We start from the raw sequence: 24,564 nt of genomic DNA, 5'->3' as shown, positions 1-24,564 counted from the left end.
AACAGAAATTAAAAATTGAATCTTTATGTATTTGAGAACTAGTGACCAAATGTTTACTTCCCTTAACACTAGTTTAGTACTAATTTTCCTACTAAGTAATTTAAGTCGTTCTTTCTAATTTCCATTGAAAAACAACTTACTAAATAGGCACTCATTATTTTTTACAATATTTTAATATTTTAATAATCATTAGTAGAATACATGCCTGAATTTTGTGAGAATAGGTATTTATTTTCTTGTAGAGTGGGAAATTTCTCTGTGTAAAGAGAACACAGGTAACAAGACTAAGAATGCTTATTTTGTGTTCTTAATATTAAGAGCATATATTTTCTGTTCTTAGATCATCACCAACATCAGCATTTCCTGAGAAACTTATTAGAAATGCAAATATTTGGGCCTCTCACTAAGAATGAATCAGAAATTCTGGGGACAGAGCCCAGGAAGCTCTTGTTTTGTAAAGCCCTCCACTGTGATTCTGATGCCCACAGAATGGTGAGATCCACCACTGTAGTGCATCTTCTTCCAGAGTTTGTGTGAAGAATAAATGAAAAAACGTATGGCATAGGGCTTTGAGGAAAACAGTTTAAAAATAAATAAAGAAAGAACTATATAAGCATAATTTATTAAGTAGGCCAACAATTGTTTTTAACTTATTTTTCTATTTCCTCCTTGGTTTGTACATGCATTTGGAGATAATCTCAGCAATGTCAGCAAGCTTGGTGGCATAGTTCAAGCTGTGAGGGTTCAATAAATAGGTAGGTAAACATTGCAAATCAACACAGCTTTTGATGAAATGTCAAGCAAGACAGAGCTTAGCTATATTCAGCTCAGCTTGAACTCATAAACCATTAACTGGCCTCTGTACTTCCAGGACAATCTGTCTGATAAATAAAACACAAATATAAAAATTTAAAAAAAACCTTTAGAATGAGATTAGTAAAAGGCAATCTATAAGTGAGAAATGGCAACCACTTAGTCCAGAGGAAATGAGAGACAAGACTTATAAAATGGGTAACTTTTCTTACAAATCAAGTTATGGGGAATCTTGACATCTAAATAGGTTTTATTTTTAACTTGACACTGCCTTTCCTTCTACTAGATGTTTTATAATTTAAATAGGCATATTTTACCTCAACTCTTTTAGCTCATCCTCCCTTAAAACAATACCAAAAAAACTAACATTTCACAATGATAGAAAATAGAAAAAACTTGCCTAAATCAGAATCTACTTGAATTTTAACAAAAGTATTACAATTTTGAAATAAATGTACTTAGTATATATAGATTGTATGTTTATATGTACTAACAAAAAATCAATTTTAATTTAGAGTTTTAGGATATCCTATAATAAAAAATACAAAAATAACATGATTAATCACTATACCTCTTTACTTTATTTAAAAGCTATCACTTAACAAAGAATGTTTAGACTCTAAAACTATTCTAAAACCTAATTCAGATAATTAGGCAACCTGGAATATGCCTGTAATATGTGGCCCAGTTTGTTTCTTAATAAGTTGTACTTGTCTGAACATGTCTAAATTACTATTTACAACAATATTATTTTCCTTTACTTTGGAAAAAAAATTGTGACCTGCATATGTGTGTGTTTGTGTGTGTATATATATACACACATAAACATATATATGTTTATGTAGATATATATATATATATATATATATATATATATATATATATATATATATCCATTTGTATACATATATATAAAACAGGTTTTTCTATCCATAAGCGAAAAAAATCCTCACTTTAGTTTTCTAATGAGTTTATGGTTATATTCCATGTCCTTAGAAATTTACTTTGAAGAATATTATTTTTTATTGACTAAGGTCTTGATCATCAATTTTTAAAATATCTTCATATAAGAAACAATTTTCGATTCCTAAAGACAAAGTTCATAAAAGCCATAACCCAAAAAGGAGAATTTGTGTTCCTTCTCTTATCACTGATAAATATTATCCTATAGGTCATTGATGTCAAACCCCTTCCCTTCCTTCCTAATAATAAAAGCCCAAATTTAACTTTTAGAGAAAGACTTATGGAAAAGGAGCAATTTAAATATATCCTAGAGGTTGCAAATTGACCAAAAAAAGTCACCTTTAGGGAAGCCTGCTTCCGAATGCTTGTGGCATTTATCATTCTTCTGAATGGCTGTTGCATTATCTGCAGCTTTTACTCACCAGATGAGACCTCAGACATTTCAAATTCTGCGGAGGCTGGCTATACCTTCATAGGAAAGCTTTTTGCTGATTTCCCTGTTGGTACTTTTCTCTTACACATTCTATGGGGTATGATAAACCTGGAGGTAGAGTCCTAGCCTAGCACAGATAAAGCAGGTACATAATCTTTGACCAGCCTCACAAAAGCAGACAAACACACAATCTTTTTGCACCTGTTTCTTCCTCTCTGGTTGCTGTGAATAATGAGGTGTTCTTCACAGATTCAGCTTCACAGAGAGCATTTTGCAAACACTCCCCTCTCACAGCAATGGTTTCTTCCCTCACAGGCTCAATCTACCTGATTATGTTCCCTTCTAATCAGTAACCTCAGTTCCTCTAGTAATAACTGTGCTGTCTGCTTTATACTGGATTTCTCTGAGACTGAAGCATAACTGGAGAGGAGAATTACAGGAGCTGATTATTATAAGGACACCTGTATTTTTGTCTAGTCTTCATGTGAACTCGACGGTGCACTTATTTATGTAAACTGATTTTAGTGAAAGAGAAGCAGAGAAGAGGAAGCACAAAGAAAAAACTGGACCCATAAAGTTGTACACCTGTGTAATGTAGGAGAAAAAAAAAACTCTAAAAATGTCCAGCACAGCGCCAAATATATTTGAACTTCCTATGAAAATATAAAAAATGCTTGATATTTAAATATCTTCCTCCAGATATACCTCTGAAAATCTATTCTAAAATCTGAAATACAATGTGAGCTATAATGCAAAAGTTAATTCTTAAAGCAAATGAAGATTATTTAAGATTGAAGCTTAAATCCATCCATATAAACCCTATATTTTTTTAAAGAAAAGGAATAATCTGTGTAACTTACTCAAAATTATTTTGAAGTTAAACCTTGAATCATGATTCTTTAAAATACAAAATTGTGCCAGGCTTGTGTAATGACTGTTTACCCAGAGCATAAGATTGAAGTGGATTTTCAGATTAAAAATAAAACTCTTAAGTATGTCAATCCCTATCTGATCAAAGCATACAAACTAAATTTTTTCCAGTTCTTCATTAACGATATCCCCAAGTAGAGCTGTCATTCTCTCTGTTTTCTTTAAAGAACAAGTTGTTAAAGTGATTGAAGTCCATATAAAGAATCTTGGAGTTATAGAGTTGTCTTTTTCATCTTGGTAGACTCAGTGCCTGACACTGGACTTGGCAAAAAGTAAGTGCTCAATATTTATTTATTCAATGCAATAAAAATCATACAATACAAAATGTCATTATCATCGCCACTGATATTAAAAAAAAACAAGTTCAGTATTCATTTAGTTGTATATAAACCATAGTTTTCTACAGTTTCTAAAGTACTTTAAATCATATTGTACTCTTTAATACACACTATTTGGAAATTATAAACATATCCTCAGCTGGAAGTAAGCTAAAATGTGCCTTATTTTTTTTCTTTCTGCTTTTCCTACTCTCAACTTCCAGATGCAGAAATTTCATTTGGAGAGAACAGGAGATTTTGGTAGGGAAAAGCTCATTAATCTTACCATATCCCCCTGCCTACAAAGAGTACTGCATTCAAATTACAGAAGAAATAAAGAAACCTTGTAGCATGAGTATATAATTAGCAGTGCTGCTAAGTGAATGGAAATGGAGGTTGCCTAACTTAATTAACTGTAATCATTACTCATTGTCATCCTGCTTAGAAAGATTAGTTGAGGGTATTTCTTCTGTGGTATTACATTAGGCATTTCTATTTCTCCCTTAAATGTATAAATGATTATAATGCAAAGAAAGAATGATCATGCTCTTTCAATCAGATATAAACTTTTCTAAATTAAGTTCTATGTCTTAATTTAGAGAACAGAACAGGAATAAGAAAACATTTTGTGAGTCTAAAGTTAGAGAAACTAAGAAAAAATAGATAATCACAAAAGTTAGTTGCTTGAAGAGAAAAATAAAGAAACCTTGCATATGAGTTTCTGTAAAAATATTAACTTTTTTTCTGGGAGGAGGGAAATAACAGATAGTGATCTAAGAGGGATATTTAAAAATAACAAATTCTGAAAAGTGTCAATGTCTGATTAAGTTGATCACAAATTGCATAACAATGCAAGGCGATCATCATACCTTCAAGGATATCATGGATAAGGGCTGCTTTCCAATAACTTATACTTTTAGTAGAAGATACTTCTATCTGGGAAGCATTTATTCTTTTGAATTAATGCAAATCATCTTGAATTGATAACTAATAAAGCCTTCATTAATTCAAATAGAACAGGAAACTTTATACTGGCTGTTACTTTCAGGGCTTGATTTCAATATCCAAAAATGTTCATAGCAGCTCTATATCCTAAGAGGGATTTGGCAATGAGTGAGGATATTCACTGTTTTAGGAAATGAGCTAAGAGTTCCAGGTATATTGTATTATAAGAATCTTCCCAGCAAACCTGCAATATTGACACTCTTATCATTATATCCATTAAACAGAGTAAGAGATTGCAGCTCAAAGAGGTTTTCCAAAATGATCAATAATGAGAATTGTCTATGAATCCAGCTTTACCTACCTCCCTGGAACAATGTTTCTCAAAAGATAATGTACATACAAATTAGGGTATTTGATTTGTGTATTTGGGTTAAAAACTGGATTCTAGGCTGGGCGCAGTGGCATACACCTTTAATCCCAGCAGCTGGGGAGGCTGAGACAGGAGGATTGCAAGTTCAAAGCCAGCCTCAGCAAAGTGAGGCACTAAGCAACTTGGTGAGATCCTGTCTCTAAGTAAAATACAAAATAGGGCTGGGGATGTGGCTTAGTGGTTGAGCACTCCTGAGTTAATCCCTGTACACTCCCCCAGAAAATGGATTCTAATTCAATGATTTTAGGGAGGATCTGAGATTCTTTATTTTGGACAAGCTCCCTGGTCTTCCTGTTACTGATCTTTAGATAAGACACTGGGTGATCAGACCCTAGACCAGTGGTTCTCAAACTTTGCTGATATTAGAATCATTTGGGGAATTTTAAAAAATTCAAGTGCCCAAGTAGAACTTCATATCAATGAGATCAGAATCTATTTGTGTGAGATTCAAGCAATTCTAATGTACAACCACATTCAAGAATCGGTACCCATAGATTTCTTGTTCTCACATTAGGTGTGCATCAGAATCAACTGAACAGCTAATAAGGAACACAGAGACCTTCGTTCATTAATGCTCAGATAGGACTTAAGCCTTGGTATATTTATCTAGCTCTCCTGTTTTTCTGGTACCCGATGATGTTAGAGAATCATTCCCTATACCATGCTCTTTCAAATCAATCAGAACAATCTCTGAAGATAACATTACTATTAAGGAAACAGAGCTGTGGGTAGGGACTTGTTTTTATGTACATGTTCAAGGTTCTTAGGTTTGATAGGACATCGTTCAAATTAACTATCCCTGTGTTTCTCAAATCAGCACATCCTCTGTCACAATCCTTTTCCAAAATCTCTTTTGTGATTATTTATGTTTTTATCATACACTCCAGCTAACTGTTTTCTTTTCCTTATTGTAGTATGTTGCATATTAAATCTATTAGTTTGTTAGTACTTCAGTGGAAACTATTCGTATCATGTGACATTTTCTATATTCCCAGAGTAGCCATATAATTGAAAGTAATAAATTTTGAAAATAACATAGTGGAAGTTGAAATGAATGCGAAAAAATTCCCTAAGTTCCATAACATAACTGCAGCACAATATGTCACCCTGTAGTTAAAACCTACTTCACAAATGATACTAAATTTCTTTTCAAGGGTTTATGAAGATGAGGAGGATCATTTTGACTAGTGATACATTTGGCTTCAGGGAAGTTTTTGCATGACTGCTATCAGTTTATATCTCCTTAAACATTATTGTTGGCAGTGAAGATGTGAGCATGAATTACATGTAATTATCGGGGTCCAAATTTTATTTCCTTATAGCTCCTAAAAACACATATTTGGAGGAAATGGTTTTGAATATTTCCCTTAACATTATTTATATTGCCCAATTATTCATTTCAATAAGTGCAGCTATGGAAAGTGCTTATGATTCTAGATATAGCACCTTGCACAAAAGTGTTTGAACAAGTGTGTGTGTGGGGGTAAAATTTAACTAACACACCTCATCTCATCCTTGTCACATTGTCATAAGACAGAGCCAAACTGGAAAGCATGCTTTCTTTAAAAATTGGTCTTTCTATGGGCGTGAGGGCAGAAGAATGTCCCTTTATCTAATTTTCAAAGTACCATATAAGCTAGCAGCAGTCCTGGAATCAGCAAGGTATAGTGGAGGAGGTTTAGGGTTTACATCAGAAGGCATTAGAAACTAATTTTACGATACAGTGCAAATTATTTAAACTTCTAGCATTATCAGGACTTCTATTTATAAAATAGAATAGTAACAAGCCATATACCTTCAAAGCTCAGGCTCAGGAGTCAAAGTAAATCAAATAGGGCTTGAATTCCAATTCTGCAACATACTAGTGGTATAAAATTGACATACCATTTTAACCATATTTCATTCTCTGTAAAATGAGGATGATGTTAATTCTGACTCCCTAAGGCTATTGTTTGGATCAGCTGCATGGTGTTTAATACAGTGCATGATACAGATTTAGTGCTAAATATATAGTAGCTACTATTTATCAACAACAACAATACGATTATAATAACTCACACTTCCCAAGGCCTTAAAGGAAATGAAATCAAGTAATGCATAAGAAACAAGCCTTTGAACTAAAAAACACCATAATGGTGTTAAAGATGGATTTTCTTCCTATTAGTATATATGTTTACCATATCTTGATTTTAAGAAACAGCAGTGATGATATAGCAAGGATAGAGCTACCAAAGATCCAGCTACAATACTTGTTCTGAGAGGTTAGGCTCCTGTGGAGAGTTGGAGTCAAACTCTGTGCCTATATATGGTAGCACAAACCTAAATACACAATACATCAGGGAACAATGTGGACTGTGAATGTACAGATCTAAAACTAGAACTTCAATAACCTAGAGATGTGCTGAATAAATTGGAAGTAATCCCATTAAATCTTTGTCTCTAGAGTTATTATTCCCAATAATCACATTTTTAAAAACTGCCATCTTGAAAATTGTGTTTCCCGAAGCCACCTCCGAGTAGCAGTAAGCTACCAGTCTCCTATTACAAAAAGAAAAATGAGACAATCCTATAAACACATTATCCAATACAGTGCCTGAAAGTGCAAGCTGGGAGACATTATTGCTCAATGGAAGTCAATTTAAAATAAGAGGTTACAGAGCTTTCTCTACAAGAGTAAAGGATCCCAGGCATAATTGTTCTGCAGTAACCTTGGAAAGGTATACTTTTGTACAAACTGTGCTATGATTTTGGCCTGTCTCCTAGGGAGGAACTTTAGTTTCAGTCATTAAGTTTACGAAAGCCAAGTTCTTTGTAGTTTTTCAGCCAGCATCTTTACATTTTCTGTGATCACATAACTATGGTGAGTATTGTCTATGTTTACTTATGATTTTAAACACAATTTTTTCATGGCCCATTTATTGCTGAATATTGTTCTCTTATAGAGTTATAGCAAGTTTGAAGTTAACAGCAGAGAATAATGCAATCAGTATTATGTGTATATTTGCTTTCAGAAGTTGAGCAGGATGAAAATCTATCTAGTTCTTTATTGTGAATGATTGTTAATTTTTATACCTAATGACAAAAGAACCACTTTAGAATCAAATTCCCTATAGGGAACTTTTGCACAGGTATCTCTCCACATGGAATATCACCAAGTGCTAACTTTTGATATAAATGTGAACTTCAGACAACTTGGGAGCTATTATTTTACTCAGTCTCCTTCCTCAAACAGAGCTCAGAACTGCCCTCCCTTAACTTTAAGCTTTTCTCAATGAACTGAGTAACGGAATCTTGAGGGATACCTTTAAATCCAGCAGCAGAAGCAAAAACCTTCCCCACTGATAAGTAAAAGGATATTTCTGGCAACAAAACCTATCAACTATAGGAGGTATGTATCTAACTCACTCAGCCTTCAATTAAATGCTAGCCAGTAACCCCTGAAGGCAACAAGGACTTAGAGTAAAATAAAAAAGTCCACAGACATACTGCAGAAGATCCAGTCACAGAGAACAGCAGGTTTAACAACTGATTCTGAGATTATCTGAAAATATACTAGAACATTTAAAGCTTCAAGGTGATCACAGTTAAAAATAATATACTACATATTCCAAATTCACTAAAAGAACAGATTTTTAAAAATTATCTCCACAAAAAATAAGTTGGTGAGACTACAGATCTATTAATTAGCTTGACTGAACATTTCAGCAATGCATACATAGATCAAAATATCACATTGTAGCCCATAAATGTGAACAATTATTTTTTGCCAATTAAAAATAAATAATTTATTTTTTAAACGTTTAATAATCCCAAGATGTAAGAGAAACTATTTGACAAGTCCATTCATTTATATCTGAGACTTTAAGGAAACAGAAGTGATTTATCCACTTAAAATTTTTATTTGGTTAATGGCATATCCATATACTACATCACCTATGCAAAGACAATGCATAATATATGGTATTTAGTATAATAAAATCCCTAGAAATGACAAAATGGATTCAGGAGGTGCATTCCTGTTCTCTACAAATTCTTATATGTCTGTAATAATGCCATATATATCTTCTTAAAACACTAATTTTCTGATGACACCTACACTGTTTCTCATAGCCATAACTCTTGGTAGGATAGTTTCCAACCATTGTGCAAATTTTATCATCTATCTTTTGTTCTTCAACATACTACAGTGGCTTCCACTGAAAAATACTTTTTCATGTGATTCTTTTTCCATTAGATTATAATACACGTAGAAATAGAAAGAATGACTTTACAGCTATCTATTACTTAGTCCTTCCTAGCTCTGTTCCTATAACAGTTATCACATAGCAAATATTAACTTTATGTTTCATATTGATATGACCCTACTGATATCCAAATGAATGCTAAAGTCACCAAAAACTTGTAAAGTAGGGTAGATAATTTACATAATGAAAAATCAGAAGAAAACTAAACATCCATCAAATTTGAATTAAATAATTCCAGAATGACCAATTAGTATATTTATAGGCAGTGAATAAAAATTTCATTATTATTATTACAGACTATTTAAGTATATTGGAAAAATATACATTAAGTGAATTAGGTAGCTTTCAAAATTATATATATGATACTAAAGAAAGACATCATTCTTCATGACTAAAATCAGCTCTGGAATCTGAGTGCCTGGTTTAGAATTCTGGCTCTATTTCATATTGGCACATAACCCAGATCAAGTTATTGTATCTTGTTATTGCACCAATTTCCTCTTTTTATAAATGCTATAATAATAATACTTATATCATAAATTGTTGTGAGGCATAAATGGGTGATATTTAACATATAACATAACTGAAATATTTCCTGGTACATACCAAGGGCTCAAAAACCATTAACCATCATTGTACAGTTTTCAAAAGGGATGTGTGTAGTAGACATATAACATTAGTTATTCGGAAACAGCAAAATTATGGCAACTGTTTCTTTCATTGTGTGAGGGGTTTTATTTTTATTTTTGTTTTGCATTTTACTTTTGACAGTGAGTTTGCATTAGTTTGTATAATAAAAATCAGGATCTTGTTAAAATATACTAAATTTTTACTGAAGGTTATGCAGGTATGATCCATACATAAGTGAGGGAGTCATGATGAGAGGGCTTAGCTCAATAACTAATGTCATCACAAGCAGATTGCCTTTAAATAGTAGACATTCCTGTCCAATGATGCTGTATTTCATTAGTCCTATATTCTGTAACTATGTGTACTACTCAATTTTGTATGCTGAAGCCTAATCCTTAATTCCATAGTATTAAGAGGTGGGGCCTCTCAAAGGTGATTAAGTCATAAGGGTGGCATTCTCACGAATGGGATTAGTGGCTTTATAAAAAAATATGGAAGATTGTTCACTTGTTCTCTTCCACAAGTGAGGAGACAGCAAGAAGGGAACTGACATAATCCTCACTTTCTTTCTCATCTGAGTAAGCTCAAGTAAAATAATTTTATTTATACATTTAATCAGAACATTTCTTTTTTTAAAAAATATTTCTTTGATGAGCTACTTCCTTTTGCTGCTGGATTTACAACTTTTCCATGGCAAAATTATACCTGTATGCCTCTTTATATTTATATCAGTGCCTGTATGTAGTAAGTACTCAATAATTACTTGATTAATAACATATTTCACCAAATAAGGTTAAAAGGAAATGATTATTGTCAAATTTGTTTGCCATGATCCAACAGAAAAAGAAAACTGAAATAGTACAGCCACAAGAAGAACAAAGTAATGAAGGGACAGAACATAATGAGATCAGATAGGATATTTTATCAACATTGATCATTTCTTTCCTTGTATAGAATCATCAATGAGTGTAGTACATTTATATTAAAAGTTTATTTCCAAAACATCACAATGAAAATAGTTAATATTATATTTCCTACATCATTAGTATAATTCTAAGTGGTTTTCATTTATTAGTTTCCTCTTCACAGCAACCCTATGAGGTAGGCATTATCATTCATTCTATTGCAGAGACAAAGAAACTGAGGAAAAGAGAGGATACGTGGCCTATCCAAGAGTACACAGAGAAAATAAGAGTTGAATTTCAAACCCAGTAAGCTTAGTTTTAATTCTTCCCTTTTAACCATTATATTGTTTCCATTTGTATATGCATTAACTGAATATTTATTAAAGTTTCTTGAGTTAGAATAAATATTCATACACACACACACACACACACACACACACACACTTTGGAGAACACATTGGAGAAGATTAATAATCTTTCCTTTCTTCTCCTTCTTTTCTTTTTATCCTAGAATGGATTATTGTCATTTCAAAGCCTCTCTGGTGAGCACTTTTCCCTCCCTTTTATAGCTAATTTTCAGCTTTTTTACTGGTAATCATAACAGTTCCTCTTTACTTGCTGGCTTCTGACATCGGTTTGTTGCTATTTCTTGTTCTTTGATGTTTCTCAATCCTAACTGTTCCCTTTCTCACCCCTGCCTTCTGCCACATTTATCCCTCTGCTATTATTTCTCTACCGTTTTGGAGGCTGACAACAAAAGGGACAGTATCATTCTTCAATGTGTTTCTCTGGTTTGCTCATGAAATCACCAGCAGCCTCTGTCACACATAAAATGTCTAGTCCAAGTTGGAAGATGAATAGCCATTAGGGAAGAACATACTTTGTATAAAGTGGAACCTTTGGACTCCCAGCTTCTTTTTGCTGCTATCAGATTTAAGGGATAGTGGTTCTGTTTTCCTTTTGAAAGGGCAGAACAAGAGCTTTATACATCATGTTTTTGCTATCACTACTTAAAAGCTATTGCTCTGTATTGAAAATATCATGGGTATGTTCTTGAGTCAGCGGTCAGTTCATTTAATTAATTAGGTCTTGGGATGGTGTCCTGAAGTGCTATTTAATGTCTATGAATTTCAAGTGGGTTTGCACAGCAAGCATGTTGCCAGTATATATGGTAAGTAGGTAATTTGCTTTTAATATTATGCAAGTTATTCTCAACATTTTAGATTGTTTTTATAAGGGACATTGTGCAGTCTGGTCTTTTGTCTTAAGTATAAGTTGAAAGGGAGAAAAATATAGTTTTCCAGCCTGCTTTCTAGATTTTTCTAGGTAATGTAAAGATGTTCATGGGGAAGAAAATGTTGCTATTTTATATGGAATATTTTAGACATTAACATAGACATTATATTTTTACAGAAACACCCAGGATATACACAGGCTTTTGGATATTTTCATCATCTCAAACAATGACTACTATGGCCTTAGAAAAATCACTCCATTTTATGAGTCTCAGGGTTTTTTTGTCTATAAAATAAGGGGACTAATTTTTGTGGTTGCATCTCTATATCAATTTACTTATACAACACTATGCCTGAGAAACATACATTTATATAATTATTGGGATGAACACTCAGGACTCTACTCAATACATTTTCCTGACACAACCACTGTACTATACTTCTAATGGACACTTTCCCTGAGATAAATATGCTATCCTGCACACACTAATGGAAGAGACCCCCAAAGAGCTTCTAACATGAATTAAGGAAATTTCATAAAAACAAACAAACAAACAAAAACCCTACAAAACTAGTTATGTATCTATGCCAAGTTCTGATTTCCTAGTGATACCCCCATATGAAATTACTGAATTTTGTCTTTATATACATATACATGCAAATATTTCATATATTGGTAAATATATGTATATATATATACATGTTTATAAAGACATATATAAAACATCATATTTTCCTTATAAATGAAAATAATTATTAAGTATCATCCAATATTCACTATGTGCTGTGCATATTTTAAGTGAAATTTATCTTTCTAACAAAGCTCCAAAGTAAGTACTATTATTGTCTTTACTTTCAAAGAGAGGTAGAAAGAGGCTAAGCAACTTGACCTAGGTCACAGTCATTAAATAACAGAATTCAGATTTGAACTCAATGATCAGCCTGTCTTCAGGATTCAGGCATATAATTATCATTTATAATATGGCTGTGTTCATATTATAAAATGATTAACAGATGATTTCTTTAAAAGCTTGTTGGAATTAGGAATATAGCCCTACATCACAGAGTACAGAAAGTTTTAGTAGCCCAAAACTCAATTCTTCTTAGTAGCCACAGTATGAACTCTCTATTGGCCAAATGTTTTAAATGAGTGCTTACACATTTCCTTATATTATCTCCAAATATATGTATTATGTGTTTTTTACCAAAGGCATTGATTTCTGCACTAAAAATTTTAAAAAATAATATGACAAATATAGAGAATAAATGGAGACTGGACACCACGTGGCATTTTAAAAAGTAAAGTATCTGTTTTTCAAAAATCTACAAGGATTTCAATGATATTCATATGATTGGAGAGCTGAAAATGTGCAAAACTTTATAAGGAGAGTAGATAGAAATTCAGCAGAGAGTTTTCATAGTTTGCATGACACTGCTTTCACTTTCTTTGAAATTATCATCCAAGTATAAATTTATAGGCTTAACAAACTCCATATACAACTAATTGCTCTCTAGGGTGGTAAAACAACCAAGCAGGGAATCTACCACATCAGTTCAGTAAGTTTCATTTAAATTGTGCATATAGACCACAACAGTGACTCATTAGAACAAGAAATTCATTTGCTTTCTATGAAAACACAATACTTAACTATCCAATACTAGTACCTAAAATTCCATGTTGTAAATTCATATTTACACACACATGCACACACATTTTATAATAAGACCAAAATCATTTCAAACTGAAATGCCAAAATAATCTTTAAAGATATCTTTGATAAGCAAAAATCTTGTCAGAAAATGGAAATTAAGTCCTTTAAGTAGGCTTAAAGGCTAGCTACTCAAATTTTATTTTAAATATTCAGAATTGCACTGATTTCAGGAGAGCCTATCATCTAATCTCATCTAGCACAACAAAACAGATTTTGTGAGAAACAAACCAACAGAAAAGCTTCTTGTTGTTTTTTTTGTTGTTGTTTGTTTGTTTGTTTTACTCTATAATTCACTAATTCTTGGTCTTCTCCTTCCCCTAACTACAGATGGGGCATCTAAAAAGTTTATGGTACCTCCAAAAAAAATGAAAGTGGGAGGCTCTGTACTTCATAATGTGCTACCTTTTAAATACAAAATAAATGGAATTTAGTTAATCATAAAAATCAGTATAAATTCTATGTTGTATCCTTAGATATCTCAGGTACATTTAAGGCACTTCAATAAATATGGAGGTTGGGAAATATAAAAAGCAATGTTTATGTTACTAATTATCTTTCCACATTTCTTGTGCATATGCCAGACTTGAATGTTTGTCAGCTTGTAAATATTGTTGCAGGGAAGATATAGGGGTGCCAACTTTTATAAAGAAAATAGAGTTAAATGCTCACTATCGAGAACAGTCATATGAAAGGAAATCATAATTTCCAAGTAATTCAGCTATGAAATAATTTAAAATGTAAATAGTGGGAATGTATATACATGATAGAAAGTCCCTTTTATAGCACAAAATCCTCAAAACTTTGTAAATATTTCCCTGCATAATTTGAAAAATAGAGAAAGTAAACAATGATGATACAGAAAAAAATGTTAAAAAGAGGCAAGGAAATGCAACTTGATGTCAGAACAAATTAATATAAAACCCCCCAAAAAATCCAACATAAAAGATTTAGAATCTAAAAGAAATTTTGAAGTTATTAGCAATCTGTTTTCTATCAGATGAATTCTTCTTTGTTACCTTTCACATAGAATATATTTTAAAAATAATTTTAAGAGTATCTTGCTTAATTTTAAGTAAGTGAAGATATAATTCATATCCAAATCAATGATACGTACTATATTCAGATTTGAATAACTCTTACGACTATCTAATATAAAAGTTTTGTTAGTCCAAAACTGAAACCCTATACACATTAACAATCACTTAATTCTCCACCTTCCTAGATCCTATTAATCTACTTTGTATCAATTTTCCTAATCTACAATTTTCATATAAATCTTATGAAATTATTTTTAAAATTTCATAAGTGAGGACATTAACAAGTTAATATTAGAATATTAAATACATATGAGTATTTAATATATACTCATATGTATTTAATAACTAACTAACTAACTCAGGGTCAACTGTCTTACAAAGCATTTTTCACACATTAACTCATTTAATCTTTATAATAAGTGTAGAGGGTAAGTACTACAGGTTAAATATATTTTATACAAAGTGCATGACATTAGAAGTGTTCAAGATTGAATATATGCATATACACACATATTCATATATAATTTTGGAATATTTGATATAAATAATGAGGTATCTTGAGGTTGGAACCCAACTCTAATCATGAAATTCATTTATGGTTTACAAATATCTCATACACATAGCCTGAAGATAGTGTTATAAAATATTTGGAATTTTCTACTTGTAACATCATGTTAACACACAAAATACTTTGGATTTATAGTATTTCATATCTTGATTAGGTATGCTCAACCTATTTTACTATTCTTCTATGTATATAAATCGAAAAACTAAAATAAATGAATTTAACAAATGTTCAAGAACACAGCCAGGCACTGCGGCACACACCTGTAACCCCAGAAACTTAGGTGGCTGGGGCAGGAAGATCCCAAATTCAAGGCCAACTTCAACAATATTCTGTGTCTCAAAATCAGAAAATAAAAATAAAAAGGGCTAGTGATGTAGCTCAGAGGTAAAGTGTCCCTGGGTTTAATTGCCAGTACTGAAAAAAAATGCATAAGACTGCAAAGGTAAAAAGGTAAGAGTTGAAGTTCAAAATCATACCTTGCTCATAATCATACCAAGTCATAATTTGATATATTATATTTGTTATCATGTATCTTCCTGCTTTCACCTGAGTACAATTTTAGCAGTAGACTAGTCTGTTTATAGCAGTCTCTACTAAGGTTATATTTGGACCTAGATAATTAAAATTATAATTCCACCCAAAGAAACAGCCCTAGACTTACATGAGTAAGGAAACCAAGGAAGGACAACAGAGTGATTTCATTGAACACAAATTAATATAACTTAAAATGTTCCTCTTATCTCTCACTTTTCCTTTATCTGTTATTTCCCTGGGTGTTTATTGTGATATACTGCTGTCACATACTAGAATCAGGAAAAGCAAGAGGGAGTTGCATTTTTACTATAATACAGAAATTCTAATAAAAAAGAATTATTTATATACATAGGTGTATCAAATTATGTATAAATAAATACTTGAATATTTGATATAGAATTAAATTTCTTAGGTTCACGGCAAAGTTTTACTGCTGATAAGAAAGATTTGTTCATCAGGAAGGACCAGAATTGTAATTTGGCACATCCTCCCATTCAATAGCCCTGATAATATTTATAATTATAAACTGAATAAATTTTATTTGGTTAGTAAATTTAAGCACATTTGCAAAAATTATGAAAGTACTAACTTAAGCACTTTTTTTGGGGGGGCTTTATATTTACAACCAACAAATATGCAATTTTCTAAGTAGAATAACACACACCAGGGAGTAATATTTGAAATGACTATGAATTTTGCTCTCTGGATGTTCTTGGCCTTTGCTCATATGATTCACCACATCTTCTAGGCATGTAATTATCTCTTAACACCTCACACCTGTCATGCAGTATGCCATTCCTTAAATGTGAATTGGCCTCAAGTATCATTATATACTTCGATATTAATATTTTTAATAGAAGAATCAACCAGAAATTTCTGGTGGACAAAAGGTACAACTTTTACAATTTAAAGTATATTTTACTTTTTCCAATGAAACCCAATTGTTTTATTATATTCGTAACTAGAATGATACTTTAAGATCATTTAACTCCCATAATTAAATTGCAAAAGTTGAAATATAGGGAACTTAAAATTCAAATTAAATTGCAAGCTGTATTTTAAAAGTTTGCATTACATTTGTTTTACTGCATCTGCCAGAGAATGCACCACAAAATTCTGTATAGATATTGAGATGACTCTCTTCTCTAGAAATGAAGAAGGAATGCAGCTATTCTTGGGCTTTCATTGGATTGATTACCATTTCAACTCTAAATGGATGTATGATAATTAGTGGGTATGGAAAAACCAGTGCAGCTCAAGAAGCAATTGTCTTTACTGAGAAACAAAGTTTCAAAAGAAGCACAGTGAACTCCAAAAGACAATTCAATCTTACACACCTCCCTATCATAGTTACAAATGGAACAGATGTGCTAAAAAGCCAAGGAGAAGGTGGTTAATATTTTTTAGGGTTCAAATATGAATAGAATCTCCAACACTTGACTTCTCATTTTCACAATGATTTTTGCAGTGTATAATCTACAAAGGCATCCAAATTTGGGAATTTTTCGTATTAGTCAGGAATTTAAAACTTCAAAATATAGTTAAATTAAATATGATAGAAGGGTTTTTCTTTTTTAAATGTTTGTTTTTGAGTTGTAGTTTGGCACAATATCTTTATTTTTTAACGTGGTGCTGAGGATTGAACCCAGTGCCTCACACATGCTAGGCAAGCACTCTACCACTGAGCCACAACCCCAGTCCAGGAGGGATGGGTTTTATTCAAAAGCTAGAGAACAAACAAAATGAACATAAGTCTTAGTCATTAAAACAAATGCATTTATAGCTATGTCATGTTTATATGGATAACCATACATATGTGATATATTAAACCTTTATAATTTTAAAGTACAGTGGTCAGAAACACTAGCAATAATTAAAAATTAGGGGGATATGAAATAAAAATGGAATTATACTACAATCTATTTTAATAGTCCTCTATTTAACTGAATCATTGAATTAATTATACTATAATCTATTTTAAAATAGTCCTCCATTTAACTGAATCATTGAATTAACCCAAACTTTCAATTTACTCTGTTATATCAACTGATAGATCAAGATGATCTGCTGAAAGATATTAACTAGACAGTGACCTTCTGTTAGAGTTCCTGTATTAAGGATAGCTGCAAAAATTCTGGAAACTGCTCCATTTGAGAGGTGAAGTCTTTATTTCCTTCCTTGAATTTGGGCAAGTCCTGTGAATGCTTTCATTGATATAATGTGGTAGAAGAGATACTGTGCTGATTTCCAAGCCCAGGCTTTGAGATACTGAAGATTTACACTTTGTGTCTTTTATTCGATTCACTTTATGGAACTGAGCTGCTGTGGGAGTTCAACAACTCTGAGTCTACCAAGATGGAGAGGTTATGTAAACATTGCAGTCAATATGTATAGCTGACTAATGTCTGCCAATTTTTTAAAATATTTTTTTAGTTGCCAATGGACTTTATTTGTATATGGTGTTGAGAATCAAACCCAGTGCCTCACACATGCTAGACAAGCACTCTACCACTGAGCCACAAAGCCAGCCCTGCAATTTTTTTTCCACCAAAGCACCATACATGTGAGTAGAACTATTTTGGATTCTGGTCAGCTCTTTTGCTAGTTGAATACCATGGAGTGATCACAGTGGATACTATGTAATGTGGAAAAGTCACACATGCCCAAATTCACAACCCACAAAATCATGAGATACAAAGGGTGACTGCTGATTTAAGCTACTAAATTGGGAATAAATTGTTACACAGAACAACAAAAGCAAATTGTGTGCAATATGTTATATGCATTTCTGAATATATCAAAACGAAAAAAAAATTATGAACAAATATAATGCATAAAAATTTTAAAGAAGAATCAAATATTATCATTGCCATTCCTGTTCATCTAGTGACATAATTATATATCATAAAATTAGATGAGTATAAAGAGATGTGTTTTGTTTAAAACCAGATAAAATCTGTGGAAATAACTCAGTAAAAGTAAACTGAAAAAAATTTCTTTGGGTGAAGGATATTATATAAATATTGAAGAAATCTCCTTTCAGATCATTGTACAAATGCTTCTAACTTCTCCACAGAAACTAAAATGTACAAGTTTCTGATCTTTGCCCACAAAATTCCCTTAATTTTGTGATTTTCTGCAACATTCTAACTTGTAATACTGGAGTCCTTATTGCTACTCCTTGAACATTCTGAACAAACTCCTCCTTGAGAAGCTTTGTTCTACTTGTTCCATCTACCTGGAACAATTATTCCTTCAGAAACCTAGTTGGCTTCGAGTCTCCTTTGAATCTCATCTGCTCAATGAAATCCATCCTAACATCTTATTTCATTCTACTTTCTGGGCTCTGGTTCTCTTACTCCCTTTCCCTGCTATTTTATTTTCCATAATACACATATCCTTCTAACACACAATATGATTTATTAATTTACCAGATTATTTATTATCATCCTGTTTGTGGGGAGTCAGAGGGTTTCTACTCTGAAGAAAACCACAAAAGAGGAATAGATAATTTTGAAGTATGGCTCTGGAGGTGGGCTTTCGAAAGCTACAGAAAAAAAGCAAATGAAAACCAAGGCTTTTGAACTACATTCTAGATCATTAAGAAAGAAAACTTCAAATTGTGAACAAGGGCATTGGCAGGGAGAGGTCAATATGCTTTGTTCTGTTATGATGCCCTCTAGCAGAGAGTTCCAATGGGCCAAGATAAAGCCCTGTTCACATATGTCTCAGTGGACGCACAAATCTCCTCTGGATGAGCACAGAGTTTGTTTTCTCAGCTATGCTCTTTCAGGTAACTCAAAGTTTTTCTCATCTCAAACATATTAAGTATTACAAGTGTTTCTGAGCCAGAGTTATAACTGGATACTGCACTTCATAAGTATGAGGCAAAAAATATACATTTCACGTTTACTTGTGTCTCTTAACTTTCCTACCATTTCAGATGCTAATTGACTTTTCAGTAATATATTTACATTGAATAATGTTCCTATTTTCTTTTATAGCTAAGAAAGGGAATCATTACATTCATTATCAAATTTCCATGTTTTTTCTTTAAAAGGCAAAAAAGTAATTCAAGATAGTCATTAAATCTGAATAGTTAGTGTATTTTATTGGGATATGGGAGACAACTAAATACTAGAAAGGCCAATCAGTTTTTTGCCCTTAGTCATTTTATGGTCCTCTTAACTTGGATATAAAGTCAGCCTGGGAATCACACCCTAGTTCTGCCACATACTTGCAGTCTTTGGGAAGTTATTCAATATTTCTGAACCTCAATTTCATTGCCTATAAAAGTTAATTGATTTCTATGTCAATCACATCTCAATAAAGAAGTTTAGAAAAGATTAAATTATTTCTGAAGGCAAAAATACTTGATAAGACCTTTCTTATCATTTGTGATACTATCAACAACAAAACGAGTCCATATTGACAACTAAAAAAAAAAAAAAAATTAGTCCATAGATTTGTTTTCCTGAAATGAAGTGTTATCTTAAGATGATACAAAGAGAGAAAAGGAAAGAGAGGGAGGGAGGGAGGGAGGGAGGGAGGGAGGGAGGGAGAGAGAGAGAGAGAGAGAGAGAGAGAATTAAAATGTTTTTTTTTTATTTTTTAACAAAAGACAATGCTTTCACATTATAAAAAAATTTAATAGCTGGATACAGTGGTACATGATCCCAACTACTCAAGAGACTGTTGCAGAAGAATCACAAGTTCAAGGCCAGCCTCAGAAACTTATTAAAACCCTGTCACAATTTTTTTTTTTTAAAAAATGAAAAAGGCTGGGTATGGATCTCAGTAGTAAAGAGCACCTAGGTTCAATACCCTAGTACCACACACAGAAAAATCAATGAATAAAAGTAAAAGAGAATTCTGGAAAAGGTAATCAAATAAATCAAATATTATACAAACTATATGGCCCATACAAATATGCTTTTGGATTTTCAAATTATTTGTATTGTTGGAAAGCTTTGAAACTTTAGGTTGGGTATTGTAGGGTTACTTATTTTCTGGTTTTACTAAGGAGGAAATGGTAGTAGCTTGTTGGGAACAACACAGAAGTTTTTGATATTTTTTTTCCTAAGAAAATGTCACATTTGTATTACTTGCATGCTTGCATGCGTGTATGTATATATAAGAGACATGTATTAAAGTACGTTGAAATTCTTCAGAGATTTTTATATGTGGACTACACTAGTTAACTAGCAATTCTCTAAAGGAAAATTCACATACAGAGAACCATTAAGATATACTGCTGTAATACAGAGAAGGGTATTATGTTCTGTCAAATGTATGGCCATTTTATGGTTATTCCAAACATTAAAATCTCCTTCATCTGAGCAATCATAATACTAACATAACTCACAAAAACCTTACTCGTCCCTCCAATATAGTTTCTAAAAGAAAATGTACAGAAAAAAAACAGTAAGAGATATGGCTTAGGAATAAATTAAAATTTAAAAAGTGACAAACCCATTCAGAAGACTAAAGACAATGTACTTAAAAAACTGTATTATGCAGGATGGGGCTGTATCACAGTGGCAGAGTACTTGTCTGGCATATGTGAGACACTGAGTTCGATCCTTAGCATCACATAAAAATAAAAAAAAATAAAAGCATGCTGTCCATCTACAACTACAAAAAAATAATAAATTTTTAAAAACTATACTATGGCAAGGGAAAATTTTTACAATTTTTAAACTAGTTCCATATTGTTTTTTTTTAATTATTTCTTATTTATTTATTTATTTTTATGTGGTGCCAAGGATAGAACTCAGTGCCTCACACATGTGAGGTAGGCACTCCACCACTGAGCTACAGCCCCAGCCCTCCATATTGTTTTTTTTTTGTTGTTGTTGTTGTTGTTGTTGTTTTTGTTTTGTTTGTTTTAAATTTTTTTTAGTTGCGGTTGAACCCAATGCCTTTATTTCATTTATTATTTTTTTAATGTGGTGCCGAGGATGGGACCCAGTGCCTCACAAGTGTTAGGCAAGCACTTTACTATTAAGCCACAACCCCAGCCTCTCCATATTGTTTTAATTAATGAATGTAGATGGTGCTGCATTTACTATACACACTTGATTCAGACATAAACCTTTTAGGGTACAAATATTTATGTTTCAGAGAAATAAATACGGGATCAAAATGACTATTTCCCACAAGAGACACTAAACCCTTTTATTTTTGTTTATTATCTTAATGTGCAGTATTCCAGAAAGAAATACAATACAGAAGAAGTTTTTAAAAAATAAAATGTATAAAAATAGGGATACCTCAGTTGGATTAGTGGAGACAATCCTAAAATATATCGAAAATAAAACACTGAAATATATAAAATGGTAAAGAAATTTGTTTAAAGATATTCTGTTAAAAGATGTGTATTAAATTACAAAGTTAATATTTTATTTTGAAAAATCAAACTTCATCCATTTTTTCTCTATCAACTAAGACTCATGTACATTCTTGATCATTCAAATACATAACACTCTCTAAAAGGCAGCATAGGTAATTTCTTTGTCTTTAAATAGATGAGAAAGAACTGTAGCAAGACAGGAATTTTCAGTACTATGTAGGTTATATTATGCAAGCAATGCAAATAATCAATAAAAAGAAAAAGCAATTTTGATACACGAATCTTTCTAGCTTCATTCAAGAATTTCACTAAAATCATCATTTGTGTCATTTTCATTTAACATATTTATTTCCACATTCTTTTAAAATACTGGATTTTCTTTGAGCCTTAATAAGTTTAGAAGAAAAATGACTTTTAAAAAACTCTAAGAAAAAAATTTAGGAGCAATGTTCAATGTCAGGTCTGAATTCCTGGAACTTTTAAATTAGGGGTGTTTCCTTAGTCTTTGAATTATCCTAAATTAGTTCATAAATAATAATTCTGAATTTTTAAACTCCATACCCAAAAGTGGAGTATTCTTTTTTTTTCTTCTTCTTAAATGAAAAAAGTCCAAAACAATGAGGGAAAAACATATTTTGTTTTCCCTAACCCTATTTTTTCCCCTTAATCTTGCTGCCAATTATGATGACCTTTAGTGGCAGATGTTTCTTTATGTTTATATTTGTTTGTCCCTTTGTACAATAAACTCCTTTTATAGAGTCTTTGCCAACTCATTATATTACCCTTTTAGAATTTGGTCAAAGGCAAGTCCAAATTACAATCCAATTGTCATATCCAGGAGGATATTGAAATTGCTTATGCACAGTTTAAAAGCATAGCTTTCCTCACCTTTTACTTACTGAAAGAAAGTGAAAACAATGACATTTTTATTTTTAGTGATTTAATTACATTGTCCTATCCATGTGATTTCCTTCATCTACTTTAATACAATTATCAGAGGCCTGGCCTGATTACATATTATCTTTCTTATTCCAGAAGTACAGTTCAAAAACAAACCTTGATTTCTGTCTATATTCTAAAATTTTCCTGATAGATTTGTACATCTGTATCCTGGTTTAAGGCTAATGACAATTTTAATTTTTATATTTCTTTAATGAAAGTAATATTCCTTTCAACTTTTCTTAAAAATGGATGCCTTTATTATTTGGGAGGCCAAAAATCTCATGTTTGGTTTTTAGACTTCAGTTGACTCAATCTATTAATAATATTCATAGTAATAATCCTGGTTGTAACTTAGGGACACACCATGTTTATAAGCATTTCAAACCCAGATGTCACAACAGGAAGCTCTGGGCCTTAAAGAAATGCAGCCATGTGGAGTCAATATTGTTCTTTAAGTCTCTGAGCCTCTCTGTAATGGCAATTGAAAACCCTGGTAAATAAACATACTATGTAGTGGCAAAAATAATTGGCAGTCTATGGACAACTACTTTATTATTTTCACTTCTATTTTACTGTTTAATAAAAGGTTTTGAGTAACATCAAGGGCCTTAACCAAAGAAATTGTAGCAATAAAGAAAAGAGTAAATATCCATTGCATTCATAAAATCACAAAATGCATGTAAAGTCAAAATGAAACATCCCTTTCAATATCTGAGAATACCCAAAAATTTATCTGAGTATTAATGGGAAAGAAGTTCATGCTCTGTTAAAGGGATATCTTCATAATGGTCAAAAAAAACCAACTAAGGAATATATATATGTAACTGTCAGAATGTGCACTGGTGGCTAATGTGTCTCAAATGGATGGAACTGGAGACTGTCATGTTTAGTGGAATAAACCAATCCCCCCCAAAAAAACAAAAGCTGAATGTTCTCTCTAATATGCAGATGCTAACACACAATAAGTGGAGTGGGGAAGGAAGAATAGAAGTTCATTGGATTAGACCAAGGGGAATAAAGGAAAGGAGGAAGAATGGGAAAAAGAAAGAGAGTAGAATTAATCTGATATAACTTTCCTATGTTCATATATGAATAAACAACCATGTAAATTCACATCACATTTAATCACAAGAATGGAATACTAATTAGAATATGTTATACCCCATGAATGTACAATATGTCAAAATACATTCTGTTGTCATGTATATCCAAAAAGAACAAATTACAATAAAGAGACAGATCACATGTAAATAATAGACTCTTGGTGGTGAGCAATATTCTGCATATTTTCAGGTCTCTACTCAACATGTACCTATTTTTTTCACAGTAGATATCTAAATATACTTTTATCTGACTTTTCCAACATTTATATCACCAGATATGGAATGAGGAATCTATTGAATAAATGCATTTCCTTAAGTGCACAGGAAATAACTGTGAGAAACATGCCTTACTGATATTGAGCTAATCCAGTTTAGACTTCAAGCAATTGCCATTTCCTTTTTCATGTCCCTTAAAATCATTACTTTGGAGAAGCATTATGTGATGAAAGATGGCAAAATTAAAGCATTCCT

At 32.0% G+C, this 24,564-nt stretch overlaps 1 long non-coding RNA gene across 1 annotated transcript; it reads left to right on the top strand.

Annotated features, from left to right (window-relative positions):
• The first annotated feature begins 3,389 nt into the window (after positions 1–3,389).
• LOC144252919 (uncharacterized) lies at positions 3,390–6,048 on the top strand. Its single transcript, XR_013343080.1, has 3 exons — positions 3,390–3,411; positions 3,681–3,717; positions 5,986–6,048. It is a non-coding gene; the product is annotated as an uncharacterized LOC144252919 (long non-coding RNA).
• Positions 6,049–24,564: the final 18,516 nt, after the last annotated feature.

This window comes from Urocitellus parryii, unplaced genomic scaffold (assembly GCF_045843805.1).
Source record: "Urocitellus parryii isolate mUroPar1 unplaced genomic scaffold, mUroPar1.hap1 Scaffold_67, whole genome shotgun sequence".
Lineage (NCBI taxonomy): Eukaryota > Metazoa > Chordata > Mammalia > Rodentia > Sciuridae > Urocitellus > Urocitellus parryii.
This window is presented reverse-complemented; position numbering and strand designations above follow the sequence as displayed.